The following is a 12,680-nucleotide window of genomic DNA, read 5'->3' on the forward strand; positions in this document are numbered from 1 at the left end:
AGGGGGGGGGACTGGGGAGTGCACGGTTGGCCCCGTCACATTGGCAACTATTCCGCTTCTTCTTAAGACCCGCGCAATAGCGGACCCGCGCAATAGCAGACCCGCACAATAACGGACCCGCACAATAGCAGACCCGCGCAATAGCGGACCCGCGCATTATTAGCAAGCTCTTTGTGTTGGTTGCTTTATTGTTTAAGCTAAATCTAAGGTTTTATTTTTTTGTTTAAGAATTAAGTTTTCTGTTTTTTAATGTAATATGTTTGTTTTTTCATAATGAGTTAGAGAACAGGTGTTCTTGGTTTTCTTTTGTCCAGGTCTTTGGAAAATGCGAAAAGTGACTGGCATTTACTCATGCATTATTTTTGTTATTCCAAGTTACTATTTTAATGTAATATGTTTGGTGTTTATTTTCATAATGAGGTAGAGAACAGGTGTTCTTGGTTTCTTTTGTCCAGGTCTTTGGAAAATGCGAAACGTGACTAGCATTTACTCATGCATTATTTTTGTTATTCCAACTTACTTTAGTTCGGGTTTTTTTCTTTGAGAAGACGAAAGATGATTTCAGGATGTTCTGAATTTATTTTCAAGATTGGAATAAATGCAATGTCAACATTTTGTTTGTCAGTTTTTTTGTTGGTATTATATTATGACCACCTGAGATTTATAAGGTAGTATTTCTGAGCTCAATGCTTTGAATGTTGGGATTGCAAAAGTAATTTTGTGGAATAAGAAATGGTTCTTTCCCCCTTTCTGTGACACCTCTTTATTTTATTTTGTTGTTTAATAATATACATAGTCTTTGCCATGAAACCGACTTGGAACACGTTTGAATGATTGTCAGCACAGTATTCTCTAGGCTGCGTCTCTTGGCTTTGGGTATTTCTGTTACACTGTGAGAGATTGGTTGAATGACAAATAGTCACCGCGTAATAGCGGACCAGCGCAATAGCAGACCCGCGCAATAGCAGACCCGCGCAATAGCGGACCCGCGCAATAGCGGCCCAGTTAGATCCAGAACTGGAGGATTGTTCTCCCGTCTCTTTGTGCTTCCAACCATTGAAATAAGTATTGTGTCCTATTATATCTGACAGAAATGTGATTCGAAGCGGGACAGGCAGCGACGACAGCTGCAGCACACAGTCTGAGGGATACTCGCCACCACTGCCCCCCTTTGCTGAAGGGCCCAAAACAAGGTATGTTTCACTTACACAGCCAAAAATAGTGTGCAACATTTTTTTCATTCCTTTCTTTTCTCGGGCTGAAGAGGTATGTTTTAAAACGAGCAACATCTTGACATCACTTTCGTTGCAGTAGTATTAGTATCAGCAGCAGCAGCAGTTATCGTTTGTCATTACAGTGGCCCGGAGGGGAGATGGAGGGAGGGGGTGGGGGTGCGCGGGAGAGGAAAATGATGATGTGAAGGAGGGTGGGGAGGAGAGTTGTCAATAAAATGTCTCACTTTTGCTGCCGTTTTCATTTCACAGATGTGTAAGCGACAAGGGCAGACAAGACCAATCCGTGGAAGAGACTGTGCTCCCCCAAACAACTCAAGGCGTTCACATCAGATTGCAAAGAACAAGCAGGTATGGTGTCGGTTTCATTCACTTTTTGAAGTTAGTGCAGATTCGAGTTGTTCATTTCTTTTTGTTCACATTAAGAACTGCCAGACTCATCCCAAATATAACATTATACGTTTCTATATTGTCTATGTAGAGTGTTTATTTTGAGCATAATTAAAGATCAAGAACAGAATACCCTGGATATTGTTTTTGTCAATCAGATCACTCATTGATTAAACAAAAAATGTATTTCACACCACGTAACACATTTATTTCAATCAATCAATCAATATGAGGCTTACATCGCGCGTATTCTGTGGGTACAGTTCTAAGCGCAGGGATGTATTTGTTGTTGTTTTTTATGCAATTTATATCGCGCGCATATTCAAGGCGCAGGGATTTATTTATGCCGTGTGAGATGGAATTTTTTTACACAATACATCACGCATTCACATCGGCCAGCAGATCGCAGCCATTTCGGCGCATATCCTACTTTTTATGGCCTATTATTCCAAGTCACACGGGTATTTTGGTGGACATTTTTATCTATGCCTATACAATTTTGCCAGGAAAGACCCTTTTGTCAATCGTGGGATCTTTAACGTGCACACCCCAATGTAGTGTACACGAAGGGACCTCGGTTTGTTTGTCTCATCCGAAAGACTAGCACTTGAACCCACCACCTAGGTTAGGAAAGGGGGGAGAAAATTGCTAACGCCCTGACCCAGGGTCGAACTCGCAACCTCTCGCTTCCGAGCGCAAGTGCGTTACCACTCGGCCACCCAGTCCTATAAGCTGTTCCCAAGGACTGCATTTGTGTAAAAGTATAGAGTTGTGTTTGTATTGCTAAAAGTCTTTAACGCGTTTTTGTTAGGAATAAAGACTCATGTGAGCTTGTAACTTGAATCCAGGGCGGTGATATTCTCTGAAGATTCTCTGCAAGTCAATCGCACCAAACATAAACAAGAGATATTTACTTTACCATCAATACTGTCCTGACTGTTGTCGTCATTGTTTTAACATCTGATAGAGTTCAAATCCACAAGAAAAGTACATCTTGTTACACTTAGTGAAGAATGTTTTAACACAGGCGGGAAATCGAGACGAGGGTCTATTGACTGTGTCAGTGTGTGCGTGTGTGTCTGTGTGTACATGTAGAGCGATTCAGAGAAAACTACTTGACCGATCTTAATAACACTTGACATGAGAGTTCCTTGGTATTGTGTCGATATTGCTATCATGTGATCGTCACATGATACATATTAATAGACTGTGAACTACGTCACTATTATGTGTGTGAATGTACGCGCGAGACATGCGCAGTGTTGTACGATGTTACCGCCAAGATGGCCTAGAAGCCAAACAATAAAGTGAAGCCATTATCTCTTCAACTGTTACTGCAGTGTCCGTTTCTGTACATGGAACCCGGAGCGAATGCGTCCATAAACATTCAACTAACGCAAACACAAAACGATACATGGTGTCAGAATCATCATGGCAGAAGACGGAGTAGCAGCGCAGCCGAGGTCGGTAACCGTCAAAGTTCCGTTACCTCAGAGACTTGAGCTTTCAGCACAAGGTTTGGAGGCGACTTGGCGCAAGTTCAAGCGGTCGTGGGAGACATACGAACTAGCATCGCGTCTTGATTCTCAGGATGAGAAGTATCGAGCCGCAGTATTCAAGACTTGTCTCAGTGATGGTGCAAGGGACGTGTTCGAAGGTTTGCCTTTCGAGGCTGCAGACGACAAGGACAAAATTACGAAGATAATTCCCTTGTTCGAAGCCTACTGTGTGGGGGAGACATCAGAAGTCTACGAGACTTACAAGTTTCACCAGCGAAAGCAAGAGAAGGGGGAAACGATCGACACGTACATCGGAGCACTCCGACAACTAGCTAGCTCCTGTAACTTCAAGACATTCGAAGAAAGGATGCTACGCGATCAAGTCGTTATTGGACTGTCAGATGACACGGTTCGGGAAAAACTCTTGCAAGAGTCAGGTCTAACTTTGAAAAAGTGCATTGAGATCTGCAGAGTGAGTGAGGCAGCAGCCCAGCAGGCCAAGAGTATGGCTGGTGATGAAGCCCTACATCGTGTCGGTGTGCATGTGAGAAAAAAGACAAACAGTCAGAAGGACAAGGGTGCTACCCCGAAGTTGAAGCATGATCGTCATGATGGTAGAGGTATGGGCGAAAGAGACAGTGGTGTGAAAGCGTGTGTGTATTGTGGCAAATCGCACAAGAAAGGAAAGGAACACTGTTTCGCATATGGCAAGACTTGCAATCGTTGCAAAAAGAAAAACCATTTTGCTCGTCAGTGCAAACAAAGCTCAGATAGGCAAGTGCATGAAATGTCTGATGAAGAGAGTGATGATGATGATGGTCATTTTGTTCTGACGATGAGTGAAAATGATGATGAACATGTTTTGTCTGTTGATGATGTTGATAAATCTGTGCATGCAAAAATGCTTGTTGGACATGACAGAGTGACGACATCGTTGCAACTTGACAGTGGAGCCACTATCAACAGTTTGTCCGTAGAGACGTACAAGACTGTGACGGGAGACGTAGCGTTGACAAAGCTGACCAAAAGCAACAAACGCTTGTTGATGTATGACAAAAGACCAGTAACTCCTCTAGGTGAGCGTATTCTGCCTGTGGTCAATCCAAAGAACGGCAAAAGCTACAAAGTGCGCTTTGTGGTAGTGAACGCCAAAGTGAAGGATATCTTGGGCTGTAGAGCAAGCCAACACATGCAGTTGATCACGGTCAATGTCGAGAACATTTCAGCCATAGGCACAGGGGATAAGCATGTTCTCACAGGGTTTGATGACGTATTCAAAGGGGAGGTTGGGGCTCTGGACGGAAAGCTAACGTTTGAAACAGACCCATCGGTTCCTCCAGTGAAGCTTCCATGTCGTCAGTGGCCCATAGCTGTCAAAGAGAAGGTCAAAGCAGAAATTGATCGTCTGCTTGAGTTAGGGGTCCTCGTTCCGGTGAACACACCAACTGATTGGATTAGCAGCGTAGTTGTGACGTTGAAGCCCAATGGTCAGGCTAGGTTGTGCATAGATCCAAAACCCTTGAACAAGGCATTGAAAAGAAATGATTACCCCATGAAGAGCATTGATGACGCGTTAGAGTCGATGGTAGGCGCAAAGATTTTCTCGCATTTCGACATGCGCAATGGCTTCTGGCACGTTGTCCTGGACGACGAAAGCAGTCTCTTGACAACGTTTGAAACCCCTTTCGGAAAATTTCGCTGGACTAGAATGCCGTTCGGTGCGTCGGTATGTCCAGAGGAATTTCAGCGCCGTGTCGATGATGCGCTGAACGGACTGCCGGGCGTGTTCGCAGTCCATGATGATGTCATTGTGTGGGGGTCGGGAGACACAGAGAAAGAAGCAGCAAAAGACCATGACCAGAACGTTCGGTTGTTCTTGCAGAGATGTCGCGAGAAGAACATCAAACTGAACAAAGAGAAGGTCGAGTACAGGAAAACTGAGGTCTCGTATCTGGGTCACGTGATCTCAAAGGACGGGTTGAAGTGTGACATGAAGAAAGTCGATGCAATCAAGTCGTTTCCGCAGCCAGAAGACAAAGCGGCGGTTCAGAGACTTCTGGGGATGGTAGGGTATCTCCAGAAGTTTGCACCATGTCTGTCGGAGGTCGCAGCGCCTCTGCGTGAGCTGGTGAAAAAAGACGTGCATTTCCGCTGGGATGAGAACCTGCACGGGAAAGCGTTTGATGAGATCAAGCGCATGTTGACTGAACCACCGGTTTTGCGATTTTTTGACCCTGGTGCGAAAACTACTCTTCAGTGTGATGCGTCTGAGTTCGGTCTGGGGGCGTGTTTGTTGTCAGATGGACAACCGGTACAGTTCGCGTCGCGAGCGCTGACCCAAACTGAACGCAACTATGCGCAAATAGAGAAGGAAATGCTTGCGATTCTCTTCGGGCTGGAACGTTTCGAGCGCTATGTGTATGGTAGACATGTTGAGGTGGAGTCTGATCACAAGCCGTTGATTCCCATTCACAACAAAACCTTGTTGGCAGCGCCAAAACGTCTGCAACGCATGTTGCTGAGAACGCAAAAGTTTGACTACACTGTGGTGTACAAGAAAGGTACAGAGATGTATCTCGCTGACACGCTCAGCAGAGCTGTGGTCAGGTCACACAAAGCAGGGAAAATGAAGAGCGAACAGATTTTCCAGACAGAAATAGAGCAGGAAATCGAGAGCATTGACATGGCCGCGCATGTGTCCGTGTCTGAAGGGCGACTCGAAGAGTTGAAAGAGGCAACAAAACGTGATAAAGATTTGTGTCGGCTGATGCAAATAACACAAGAAGGTTGGCCTGAGTCGAGACAAAGCTTACCGCTAGGTCTTCAACCTTACTTTCCATTCAGAGAGGAAGTATCGACTCAGAACGGTCTTTGTTTCAAGGCAGAAAGGATCATTGTACCAACAGAAATGAGGGAGAAAGTCCTACACTTGCTCCATCAGGCTCATACTGGGATTCAGGGTTGCATGAGAAGGGCAAGAGAACTGGTCTATTGGCCAGGAATGAACGCCGACATAGAAAAGTTGGTGAGCAAATGTGCAACTTGTCAGACACACCAAAGCAACCAACAGAAAGAGCCCATGATTTCCCACCCAATACCTGAAAGGCCCTGGGAAACGCTAGGGTGTGATCTCTTTGACTTTCAAGAGAAGTCGTACCTGGTAGTGGTAGACTACTACTCTGATTTCTTTGAAGTCGATCGCCTTGAGAACAAAACAGCAGAAGAAGTCATCTACAAGACAAAAGCCCATTTAGCCAGACATGGAATCCCTGATAAGATCATCTCTGATAACGGTCCGCCGTATAGCTCAGACAAATACAGAGATTTCGCTGAGGCTTGGGAATTCGAACACATAACCAGTTCGCCATATTATCCGCAATCCAACGGAAAGGCAGAAAATGCGGTCAAACAAGCAAAAACTCTGATCATGAAAGCTGTAGAAAGCAAAACAGATCCGTACTTGGCTCTACTAGAGTTAAGGAACATACCATCGGAGGTGATGAAAACCTCTCCAGTGCAAAGACTGTTCAGCAGAAGAACCAAAACCAGAATTCCTACAGCCAAAACTCTGCTAAAACCGCAGACGTGCACAAACGTGACTGGCAATCTGATCAAAAGAAAAGAAAAACAGACAAAGTGCTATAACAAAGGTACAGCAGAACTAGAAACCCTACAGCCAGGTCAAACCGTGAGGGTGAAGTTAGGCAAAACTTGGACAAAAGCAAAAGTAGAGCAACAGGTAGATGTCAGGTCTTACAAACTGCACACAGAAAATGGTAAAGCATACAGACGCAACAGGCGTCAAATCAGAACAACTGGAGAAACACTGACCAACACTGGTCCAAGGGAGACAATCACTCGAAAAACAGACCTTGATAGGCAGAGACAGCTAAATGACCAAGCAGTAAAAAACTACAGAGCAGTAGCTGATAGTCAGACTCAGGTGACCAAAGTCAGTACTCCTGTGAGTGCGACAAACACACCTGAAACTAAAACACCTGTGAAGATTCAGCCAAATGAAAAGAAAACTGAACGCATCAAAGTCAAACCACTTCTCGTGGACGTCAGGTTAAACCACCAGCTTACCTGAATGACTATGTCAAAACCTAAAGACTGAAGACTGTAGGAGACAGTTCAGTATTTGTTGTTTGTGTGTTTTGTTTGAAGAGAAAAGATAGACAGTGAAGAAAGTAAACATTTGGTGGTATTGTTTATGTCCCGCGTTGTGAGCGAATGTGATAAATTTAATTCAAGGCGTTGAATTATTGTCCAGTAAAGTTTCATTGTCCAGAGAGAGAATGTGTTGTTATTATTGGAGTTGTGAAATGATGCTCTAGTCAAGATGTCCAGTCAGTGTGAATGTGTGAAATTAATCTAGGCGTAAAAATAATCTCAGCCTATTGGACTATGGTGAGAATGAGAATTTTATGTGCAGAGAATTCATTTTCCCGTGAAGTTTGGACAGTAAAAGTCTTTGGACTTGTTTATGTAAAGAAAAGGGGATGTGTCGATATTGCTATCATGTGATCGTCACATGATACATATTAATAGACTGTGAACTACGTCACTATTATGTGTGTGAATGTACGCGCGAGACATGCGCAGTGTTGTACGATGTTACCGCCAAGATGGCCTAGAAGCCAAACAATAAAGTGAAGCCATTATCTCTTCAACTGTTACTGCAGTGTCCGTTTCTGTACATGGAACCCGGAGCGAATGCGTCCATAAACATTCAACTAAGGCAAACACAAAACGATACAGGTATGATATCCCAAGATTTTTTTCATTTTGTCGATAAATGTCTTCGATGACGTCATATCCGGCTTTAAGTGATAGTTGAGGCGGAACTGTCATGCTCTCATTTTTCAACCAAACTTTGGTCAAGCAATCTTTGACTCAGTCCGCACTTTGGGATTGAATTTCAATTAGTTAATTAGATTGCTCATTAAAGTTGTTATTAAAAACAAATTTTCACTTACCGATTAAAGTATCATTGTATTCCGCATCTTCTCCTGAATTCAAATATTTATCGATAAGACACTCAGAATTAAAGAAAATAGGTTGAGTATAAATTTTCGCATGCTTCGCCGAGTCGAGCGTGACCCGTCCCGGTGTTGATTCTTCGGGTATGGTTAGCCGATACTATCTGAATATAGTCTCGCAGACGACTGGTTTTTGTAGTTGATCTTTTAGTGTGATGCCTACATTTTGACTGAATGTTTTTATATCGCTTCACGCGACTTGTTTATGTCTTTCTGCCCTCGGTTGGTGAAACAAAAAGATTACTGGGTGAAAAATCTGTTTTACTTCATTTACGGTTAACTCTTATAAGTCATACACTTTTTCGTAAAAACAATCATATGTCCCACTACAGACAGACATATCTGCCGAGACGTGTTACAGTTCACAAGAGCACCATTCCACTTGTTCACATGCAAAACGCCTTCGGCCCAAACGTTTTCAGTTCAAATTGGGATTTCATTCTTGACGAATGAATTTTGCAAGTGATTCCTATGGCGTTTTGCATGATTTATTTTGCTATTTTTTTAAAAATTCAACTCAGTAAAGAGAAAAGCTTTACTGTAAAAGTTGTGTTTGAGTCCTGATGGAATGGTGCTTTTTCCACATGTAAAAGATTGGACAGACATGTGGTGGTGGACAGACATGTGGTGGTGGACAGACATGTGGTGGTGGACAGACATGTGGTGGTGGACAGACATGTGGTGGTGGACAGACATGTGGTGGTGGACAGACATGTGGTGGTGGACAGACATGTGGTGGTGGACAGACATGTGGTGGTGGACAGACATGTGGTGGTGGACAGACATGTGGTGGTGGACAGACATGTGGTGGTGGACATGTAAAAGATTGGACAGACATGTGGTGGTGGACAGACATGTGGTGGTGGACATGTAAAAGATTGGACAGACATGTGGTGGTGGACAGACATGTGGTGGTGGACAGACATGTGGTGGTGGACAGACATGTGGTGGTGCACATGAATGCTTACACGAGAAAGAGTGGGCTGATAATCGTGTTCATCCACTGTTGTCTGATCCTACGGTTATTTGTGTGGTAGCTCGTCGCCATTATAATGGGATATTGTTAACTTTTATGTTGACAGGTGCTTAATCGGTGACTGCACCATTCCTCCTCATACATACGACGATTCAACACACGTTTCCGAAACACCAAGCCCCTCCATCCTAAGTGACGCAGATGATGCCTTACCTTCTTATCTGCTCTGACCTATGTTCCTCTGATGACCAGACGACACCAGCGAGGAAGAACCCCAGACAGCAGGATAACTAGAGACATAACATCAAGTACCTCCATCCTAAGTGACGCAGATGATGCCTTACCTTCTTATCTGTTCTGCTTTGAGAATGACTCTGACCTATGTTCCAACCATGGCAAGTGGCGAGACATGGTGTGCAACACAATTGCTTCCCAGCCTCAGTTATTCGAACAGTGCGTGGGTACAACCATCGACGACCACATTCGGGACATGCGACAGGTGGGCAGGTGGGCAACAGCTTGCGAACTCTACACCATCGCAACTTGGCTCGGTCGTCACCTGTATGTGTTCTCGCCACACCCTGGGCAAGGCGACAACGCTGCAGCGTACAGATGGCTCTCATTCCCACCCCAGGAGGAAGCTGTCGACATTGTTTTGGGCATGATGAGTCGGTGCATCCTCGGTATATCACACTGTGTCACACTCATGCCAACCACTTCGACCGAATTCGTCCGTTGCTGGCAGGTTGCAACTGCGAGATGCAACCACCTCGGCTTGCTGGAGAAGAGGCCACAATGGATCTTATCTAAATGACAATGCCAGCAACATACGACGGTTATGGACCGACGAAGAGGAAGAGGAGTACTATATACTGACAACTTTCAGTTTGACAATAACAGATGATGAGCGCAGAGATGCAGAACGTTGGGACGAGGAGGGAGAGGGGGTGGGGGGATGGTATGTTGTTTGTTAGTTATCCGAACAGGCTCATGGAACAAATCTACATCCAGTTAATCGCTGTAGTAGATAATTGTCATCAGTCGGATGGCAGAATGTCAGTGAATAGTTTTAGAAGGGGTGTAGACTGTAACTGGGGGAGATGGGGTGGTAAATGAATATACTACATCATATTTTGCAGGTTTGTGGTTTTGCTAGTTGAACACTCAACTACAATGTTTGTGGACACTGTGTGAATTACTATGTAATTCTACTAGCAAATGTAGCGCGCATGGTGTACAACTACAAATGATTATATAGTTCATCACACAGTTTTTAAGACTAATTAAACACATATTGTTCAAAAGTGGAACACTTCAGCTGAAAGTGAACACTGCACGATATATAGTTAACACTGGTATAATGGCGGCTTGTCAAGCCAGTTCTTTTTGTCATGCTGTTGCTTTAATGTTGTGTCCTTTGGAAATCGTTAGTCAAACTCAATAAATAAAACGTCTTATTGTCAAATCCTGGATTCTAATTCGTATTAGCAAACGAAAGCGAGAGAGACAGTGAGAAGGAAAACAAAAGTGTGTGTGTGTGTGTGTGTGTGTGTGTTTGTGTGGGTGTGTGTGTGTGTGTGTGTGTGTGACTGTTACAGACAAGCAGCAAGAACAAAGCGTGTGTGTGTGTGTACACGATTTCTTAGATTTTTATTGACTCACATGCGAAGCAAAAGTGAGTCTATGTACTCACCCGAGTCGTCCGTCCGTCCGTCCGTCCGTCCGTCCGTCCGTCCCGGCGTCCGTCCGTCCGTCCGTCCCGGCGTCCGTCCGTCCGTCCGTCCGTCCGTCCGTCCGTCCGGAAAACTTTAACGTTGGATATTTCTTGGACACTATTAATTCTATCAACACCTGATGTGGTCTGATGGTGTATGGTTACAAGATCTCAAAAAACATGTGCGGCAACTTGACCTCACTTCAAGTTCAAGGTCACAGGGGCCGTAATTGTTGTCTTAAAAACGACCATTTTTCACATTTTCGCATTTTTTTCTGAAGTTATCGAGAATGGCAACCTTAGCTATGTTTGCTATACAGGGCAATGTAAGCCCTATCTTTGGACACCAGTTTGGTTGACCTTGCTTCAAGGTCAAGGTCGCAAGGGTCCTTTAAAGTTGGATTGTATACATATTTTGAAGTGACCTTGACCCTGAACTATGGAAGATAACTGTTTCAAACTTAAAAATTATGTGGGGCACATGTTATGCTTTCATCATGAGACACATTTGGTCACATATGATCAAGGTCAAGGTCACTTTGACCCTTATGAAATGTGACCAAAATAAGGTAGTGAACCACTAAAAGTGACCATATCTCATGGTAGAAAGAGCCAATAAGCACCATTGTACTTCCTATGTCTTGAATTAACAGCTTTGTGTTGCATGACCTTGGATGACCTTGACCTTGGGTCACATGTATTTTGGTAGGAAAAATGTGTAAAGCAGTTCTTAGTGTATGATGTCATTGCTAGGTTTAGTTATTTGACCTTGACCCTGAAGGTCAAGGTCATGTAAAGGTCAAGGTCAAGCATGTGAGTCGTATGGGCTTTGCCCTTCTTGTTTTTATTTTAAAATAATTGCGTTCAAGTCAATATTTTTCTTGTGAATATCAAAAGAGAGTATCAGACTTGTATTAAAAACAATGGTCTTTGTAAACGATATCAATGACACAAGAACGGATTAACAATAAAGTTAATCATTAGAGAGCGACCACAGAATGATAAGCAAAACAAGGAACTCAGACAAAGACTAACTTAAGCATGTGTTGAAATTTAGGAAAACGGGAACATTCGTATCAGTTAATCACAAAGGAAAATACAAATTGTTCACCAAGGAAGTTGTTTGTGCATTCAGAAAATCACGAAATCACTGGACGTAACGTCACATTTGAAAAACGTTCCAAAAGCAGTGTTGCGTGTATTTCTTCTACTTTCAATTTTCTGAGATAATAAATTAGCAGAAAGCAGTAAGTCCACTTGCTGCTTTATGCCTTTTTCTCAGCCAGATATAACGCTAGGATATAATATGGCAGAAAGCAGTAAGTCCAATTCTGCTTTTTGTCATTTTTAAAAAAATAAGATTTAAGTCCCGAGGGATATAATTTGGCAGAAAGCAGTATGTCCTCTTACTGCCTTTTACCATTATTTTTAAGTGAATGAGTTTGGGGAATTAATTCGGCAAAAGGCAGTAAGTCCACAAAAATCATTATTTCTAAGTGGTGAATTAAATGAGGGTTATAATATTCATAGCAAAAACGCACAATTATGCCCTACATGTTATCAGCAAACAAAGAAATCATTTAAAGCTTGTCATTCCAAAACAGTGATGCAAACAGAAAATGTCGATTTTCTCGAAACTACGTTTCATGGACTTGCTTCCTTCTGCCTTTACACGGCAACATGGGCTGTAACCAAGGATTGCAGTCGTTGTCTTCCTAACAGTACGACGCGACCTACTTCCTTCTTTCCTCAGCCGATTACACACCGACCTATCAATGGCGATCACATGAACTTCGGACATTGATGAGAGTGAGGAAAAACCTGAAT

General features: G+C 43.4%; 1 long non-coding RNA gene across 1 annotated transcript; it reads left to right on the forward strand.

The window, feature by feature from the left end:
- Window positions 1-269: 269 nt before the first annotated feature.
- On the forward strand, window positions 270-10,598 carry LOC138949535 (uncharacterized). Its single transcript, XR_011450324.1, has 3 exons — window positions 270-1,193; window positions 1,485-1,583; window positions 9,246-10,598. It is a non-coding gene; the product is annotated as an uncharacterized lncRNA (long non-coding RNA).
- Window positions 10,599-12,680: the final 2,082 nt, after the last annotated feature.

The sequence above is a fragment of the Littorina saxatilis genome, linkage group LG15 (genome assembly GCF_037325665.1).
Source record: "Littorina saxatilis isolate snail1 linkage group LG15, US_GU_Lsax_2.0, whole genome shotgun sequence".
NCBI lineage: Eukaryota > Metazoa > Mollusca > Gastropoda > Littorinimorpha > Littorinidae > Littorina > Littorina saxatilis.